Genomic DNA, 7,480 nt, shown 5'->3' with positions numbered 1-7,480 from the left:
TGTGTGCCATGTTGTCAGGCTTACATTCGCTGCCTTCAGCAGAAGCTTTACTCCGCCTTTGTTTGAAGCTGAAAAGGCAGACATGCTCCTCCAGAGAAGCCATGAATGCCAGGCTTGCCCCAGATCTTTGCGGCGAACACACCCACTATGCTGTCGTCAACACAGCCCGAGAGCCCCGCTTTTAATCCCATGATGCATTTTGCATCGCCGGTTCTGTCGGGAGAAAAGTCAACTCTGACCCCAAGCTAAAAAAGGAGTGTGCAAGATGTGATGAAAGTGGCAAAATTATGGCACGACAAATTGACTATTTATTGTTTGCCACTTTCTCATAGGGCTCCAAAGGGCAAGTGATTTCGCAATGCATTGTGGGTGCCGGGTAGCCATTTTTGCCGGTTGTAGGTTTTGTTTGTTCTGTACCCGCGGTAATGAGAGAGAGTGAGCAACAAACTGAAATAAAATGGAATACAATTTAAAAAAAATCAAATGGAAACTGTACCCAATTCCAAAGGCTCACAACCTCGAAAAATTAACTTTTAAGTACAAACCCCGTTTCCATATGAGTTGGGAAATTGTGTTAGATGTAAATATAAACGGAATACAATGATTTGCAAATCCTTTTCAACCCATATTCAGTTGAATATGCTACAAAGACAACATATTTGATGTTCAAACTGATATATATATATATTTTTTTGCAAATAATTATTAACTTTAGAATTTAATGCCAGCAACACGTGACAAAGAAGTTGGGAAAGGTGGCAATAAATACTGATAAAGTTGAGGAATGCTCATCAAACACTTATTTGGAACATCCCACAGGTGTGCAGGCTAATTGGGAACAGGTGGGTGCCATGATTGGGTATAAAAGTAGATTCCATGAAATGCTCAGTCATTCACAAACAAGGATGGGGCGAGGGTCACCACTTTGTCAACAAATGCGTGAGCAAATTGTTGAACAGTTAAAGAAAAACCTTTCTCAACCAGCTATTGCAAGGAATTTAGGGATTTCACCATCTACGGTCCGTAATATCATCAAAAGGTTCAGAGAATCTGGAGAAATCACTGCACGTAAGCAGCTAAGCCCGTGACCTTCGATCCCTCAGGCTGTACTGCATCAACAAGCGACATCAGTGTGTAAAGGATATCACCACATGGGCTCAGGAACACTTCCGAAACCCACTGTCAGTAACTACAGTTGATCGCTACATCTATAAGTGCAAGTTAAAACTCTCCTATGCAAGGCGAAAACAGTTTATCAACAACACCCAGAAACGCCGTCGGCTTCGCTGGGCCTGAGCTCATCTAAGATGGACTGATTCAAAGTGGAAAAGTGTTCTATGGTCTGATGAGTCCACATGTCAAATTGTTTTTGGAAACAGTGGACGTCGTGTCCTCCGGACCAAAGAGGAAAAGAACCATCCGGATTGTTATAGGCGCAAAGTTGAAAAGCCAGCATCTGTGATGGTATGGGGGTGTATTAGTGCCGAAGACATGGGTAACTTACACATCTGTAAAGGTGCCATTAATGCTGAAAGGTACATACAGGTTTTGGAGCAACATATGTTGCCATCCAAGCAACGTTACCATGGACGCCCCTGCTTATTTCAATACTGGAAGTTGTTTGTCGCCCACAGCTAACTTGGCTAACGCTAACAGCCTGCTAAATGCTATGTGTAAAACTGAATAAAACATGCTTCGATTCAAACTCAACCAGTCTGAAAATGCGGTGACCACACCAACATGTACTGGGTGATTGCGTTAAAAGTCATGTTTGATCGTCTCACGACAGCTATCCAGACTATCCAGACTTCCTTTGGCTTTGCTTTCGAGCTGGGAAATGAGAAAAAATCTCACCAAATCCTTTTTTTCCCTGAAGCGATCATGACCACGATTGTGGCAGTTAATGATGCCGCACGTTTGCGCCATTTTTGAACTTTTTAAAGAAAAAAAATTGAAAACAGAGTCTTGCATTCAGCCATAAAAAATTTCCACAACACCCTTTTAAGCCCTATAGTTAAAATACTTAATTAGTTCCGCAACAATAACAAACCCTCAACGTTAATAAGCAGCATCAGCTGTGCGGATTATTAGTTTAATATTCGCTCTGATGCTGTGCCAGAACCTGAAGGAATCGGATCAAATTAGGTGTAGCTAATAAATTAATTTTTTTCTGGGTAATTACCACACACAAAGAGAACGATGAATACGTTGGGAGCGCTCATACAGCTTGTTTTTTTATCCCTGCATTTTATTGCCTGTGACGCTGTTTAAGGGAAAGGAGCAGATACTAAAGGACAAGACCCTAAAGACAAACGTAAACAAATTTTATTATGAAAAGCCTCAGTAATGTTTTTTGTTCTTCAATGCATAAAATGTTGTCCCGTCCCAATATATTTGTCAGTTTTCCTTGCTGATCTCTTAAGTAGCTGCCATTTGTCTGTCACTTTGGGTTTTAATGTGTCAACATTGAAATAAAACCTACTAAAACTGCTCTCACCTTGTATGACATGTGACGACTGGATGCTGAATATTTTGGTTCCAATCCCAGTTCCCATTCGGTTCTTTGTGCACATTCAAGACACGGTATCTCACAAAAGAAACACAACCATCTTTCTCGACATATTTCCACATGATAAAACTATAGAGTCATCAGTTCACAGCTTAAATTCAGTTCTGTACCTTTCTCTGTTTTGGATATTGTTTGGTATAATTCTTCTATGTGCATTATACAAAACCCAAAACCAGTGAAGTTGGTACGTTTGTGTAATTCGGAAAAAAAAAACGAATACAATGATTTGCCAATCCTTTTTAACTTATATTCAATTGAATGGACTGCAAAGACAAGATATTTAACGTTCAAACTGAGAAACGTAATTATTTTTTGCAAATAATCATCAACTTTGAATTTAAAGACAGCAACACATTGCAAAAAAGTTGGCACAGGGGCATTTTTAACACTGTGTTACATGGCCTTTCCTTTTAACAACACTCAGTAAACGTTTGGGAACTGAGGAAACCAATTTTTGAAGCTTTTCAGGTGGAATTCTTTCCCATTCTTGCTTGATGTACAGCTTAAGTTGTTCAACAGTCCGGGGGTCTCCGTTGTGGTATTTTAGGCTTCATAATGCGCCACACATTTTCAATGGTAGACAGGTCTGGACTACAGGCAGGCCAGTCTAGTACCCGCACTCTTTTACTATGAAGCCACGTTGATGTAACACGTGGCTTGGCATTGTCTTGCTGAAATAAGCAGGGGCGTCCATGGTAACGTTGCTTGGATGGTAACATATGTTGCTCCAAAACCTCTATGTACCTTTCAGCATTAATGGCGCCTTCACAGATGTGTAAGTTACCCATGTCTTGGGCACTAATACACCCCCATACCATCACAGATGCTGGCTTTTCAACTTTGCGCCTATAACAATACGGATGGTTCTTTTCCTCTTTGGTCCGGAGGACACGACGTCCACAGTTTCCAATTTGAAATGTGGACTCGTCAGACCACAGAACACTTTTCCACTTTGTATCAGTCCATCTTAGATGAGCTCAGGCCCAGCGAAGTCGACAGCGTTTCTGGGTGTTGTTGATAAACGGTTTTTGCCTTGCATAGGAGAATTCTAACTTGCACTTACAGATGTAGCGAACAACTGTAGTTACTGATAGTGGGTTTCTGAAGTGTTCCTGGGCCCATGTGGTGATATCCTTTACACACTGATGTCGCTTGTTGATGCAGTACAGCCTGAGGGATCGAAGGTCACAGGCTTAGCTGCTTACGTGCAGTGATTTCTCCAGATTCTCTGAACCCTTTGATGATATTACGGACTGTAGATGGTGAAATCCTTGAATTCCTTGCAATAGCTGGTTGAGAAAGGTTTTTCTTAAACTGTTCAACAATTTGCTCACGCATTTGTTGACAAAGTTGTGACCCTCGTCCCATCCTTGTTTGTGAATGACTGAGCATTTCATGGAATCTATTTTTATACCCAATCATGGCACCCACCTGTTCCCAATTTGCCTGTTCACCTGTGGGATGTTCCAAATAAGTGTTTGATGAGCATTTCCTCAACTTTATCAGTATTTATTGCCACCTTTCCCAACTTCTTTGTCACGTGTTGCTGGCATCAAATCCTAAAGTTAATGATTATTTGCAAAAAAAAAAAATGTTTATCAGTTTGAACATCGAATATGTTGTCTTTGTAGCATATTCAACTGAATATGGGTTGAAAATGATTTGCAAATCATTGTATTCCGTTTATATTTACATCTAACACAATTTCCCAACTCATATGGAAACAGGGTTTGTACAATTAACTTTTAACAACTCTGAGGCAATGCATCAGCTCACCGTCTCAGTATGTCAATATAAAACTAAAAGTAGTTCCTCGGCGTTAGCGCTTATAATAACAACATTGCCAATACTTGGTTAATATTAATGTTGTTGGTGGTTTTTGGATGTTATAATGCAAGATGTGTTTTTGTCTTACCTAGGTATTGTAAATGTAAGGCCAAATTAAAAAAAAATTAAAAATAATATTGGGGTTGTGGGTTCCCTTTATCCATTTCCACTAATTATTTTTATGTATCTCTTCTGTAAGAGGAATATATAATTTAAACTTATTTTAGAGGCACCACCCCACACTTAATTACAATATTTTAGATATGGAACAATCAGTGAGTTATATATGACAAAACTTTTTTATTTAGCAATTATTTTCACTGTGTAAAATATGAATAGTTTTAGATTATTTAACCTTGGTATAATTTATGTGATTTCCATGACAGATGTTCTTTAAAAAAAAAGTCATAACGTTTAGCCAATAATTTCTGTGTGTTGAGTCACTTCTTGCAAAGATATAACACATCACTGACTGTACACTGACTACTCTAAAGTACTGAATGTCAATTTTTATGTATTTATTGTTGTACTTTGATACAGATACAATAATCAATAAAATGTGAGAGGATTAGGGGTATTATAAGTTATAAATATATATATTATAGTTAAGGCTGTCAAAGTTAACAAGATAACGAGTTGACAATCTTTTTTATTTAACGTCCATGTTTTTTTTAAAGTGTGCACTGTGTGACCCTCGGTCAGTACCATAGCGATTAAAAAGCAGCGGCGTTCAATCTGATGTTGAGTCACAGGAATGAGAGCAGAATATGGACCTAGAAAAAGTAAATTGGATGGCAAGTTTGGCTTCGAAGCCCTGGCAATTCTCTCTCTCCACATGACCAAAGTTATTTCCATTGAAATCACTGTGAGTTACCCTAACTGCTAGCAGCGGCAGTGTTGACAAATTAACATATCACAAGCCATTTTTTTCTTTAATTTGCAGATTGTAATTTTTTTTTGGGGGGGGGGTTGTTTTTAAATGCGTGGTTGCTTATTTTGGCTTGCTTTTTTGTACCCACAATAAAGTAGTTTGTCATTTTCTACACAACATGCCAAGCCCTCAGTAGACTTGGCATGCCCCCAAATACACTCTTGCAAATGATGCCAGAGCAAACAAGTGACAAGACAGAGTGAAACTTCATTGCAGAATTACCGAAAAAAAGTTATATACAGTATGTATATATATATATATATATATATATATATATATATATATATATATATATATATATATATATATATATATATATATATATATATATATATATATTTTATTGTTATTTTCACTCTATATATATATATAAACAGAGTGAAAATTAATTGCAGAATTACTGGAAAAAGATAAATATATCTATATCTATAGATATATATATATCACTTTTTCCAGTAATTCTGGAATAAAAAATATTGTATATATATATACATATATTATACATACATACATATATATATATATATATATATATATATATATATATATATATATATATATATATATATATATATATATATTTATATATATATATATATATATATATATATATATATATATATATATATATATATATATATATATATATATATATTTATATATATGTATATATATATATATATATATATATATATATATATATATATATATATATATATATATATTAGAGATGCGCGGTTTGCGGGCACAACCGCGGAGTCCGCGGATTATCCGCGGATCGGGCGGATGAAATTTAAAAAAATTAGATTTTATCCGCGGGTCGGGTCGGGTCGGGTGGTTGAAATAAAAAAAAATTAGATTTGAAATAGATTCAGGCGGGTGGCAGTTAAACCAATTCGGAAATATATATACATAGTTAAATGTTGTTACCCACATACGAAAAACGAGCAGGCACCTGCAGCATATGCCACAACAGAAGAAAAAAAAAAAAGAGATGGACACTTTTACGGAGCGGAGAAGGGACGCCTCGCCGGGGTCCGGGACCGAGGCCCCTTCCCCCGAGAGGGCCCCACCGGGAGCCGTAGCTGAGGCGATCCGTGAGAAGGGCCCGACGCAAGTCCAGGGTCACCACCGCGCCCACCGCACCGACACCCCGCCTCGTCCGCCTTCGCCGCGGCCGGCGTCACGCGCAGCAGGTAAGCAGCTTACCTGCCCGCCACCCCCGTGGCCGGGGGCTCGTAACAGGGGTCACTCCGCGCGCTCCGCCCGCGCAGCTTACCTGCCCGCCACCCCTGTTGCCGGGGGCGCGTAACAGGGGTCACTCCGCGCGCAGTGCGCTCACGAAAGGGGTGGGGCTCACCCTGGTTGATATAGACAGCAGCTAGGACGGTGGCCATGGAAGTCGGAACCCGCTAAGGAGTGTGTAACAACCCACCTGCCGAATCAACTAGCCCTGAAAATGGATGGCGCTGGAGCGTCGGGCCCATATACCCGGCCGTCGCCGGCAGCGAGACGCGCTTGGAGGTGCGCTCAGCGCGGCTCCCATATGATTGCGCACTGGTGTGCGTCTGGGTCGTGACAGCGTGGCACGCGAATGTCTGTGCTGCATTGGATCAGTCTCCTTTCTTTAACAGGCAAAAGCTTTATAACCTCACTAATGCCTTGCATCGTCTATATTAGATATATAACAACGGGCGGATGGCGGGCGGATGCGGTTCTGATCAAATGTTAGATCGGGTGGATTGCGGATGGTTGACGACTTTCTGATGCGGTTGCGGATGAAATAATTGCCTATCCGCGCATCTCTAATATATATATATATATATATATATATATATATATATATATATATATATATATATATATATATATATATATATATATATCATATAACATCATATATATGTCATAATGGGAGAAAGAAAGATGATGAAAGCACTGGGTTAGACCCTAGGTGGGAAATATTTTGTCTATGTGTCGGTTTTTGTCCATGTTGTGTTGAAATGTCGACAAAAGAATGTTTAACACACTTCTGTATAAAACAAATAATCCAGTTTCATGTTACGTGTACATTTAAACAAGGTACATTTATTAGAGATTTGTTTTAAATGTATTGTTGCGATTAATTATTAGTTAACTCTGAACAAAATGTG

Source organism: Nerophis lumbriciformis, linkage group LG14 (genome assembly GCF_033978685.3).
Source record: "Nerophis lumbriciformis linkage group LG14, RoL_Nlum_v2.1, whole genome shotgun sequence".
Lineage (NCBI taxonomy): Eukaryota > Metazoa > Chordata > Actinopteri > Syngnathiformes > Syngnathidae > Nerophis > Nerophis lumbriciformis.
Note: the sequence above shows the minus strand (reverse complement) of the source record.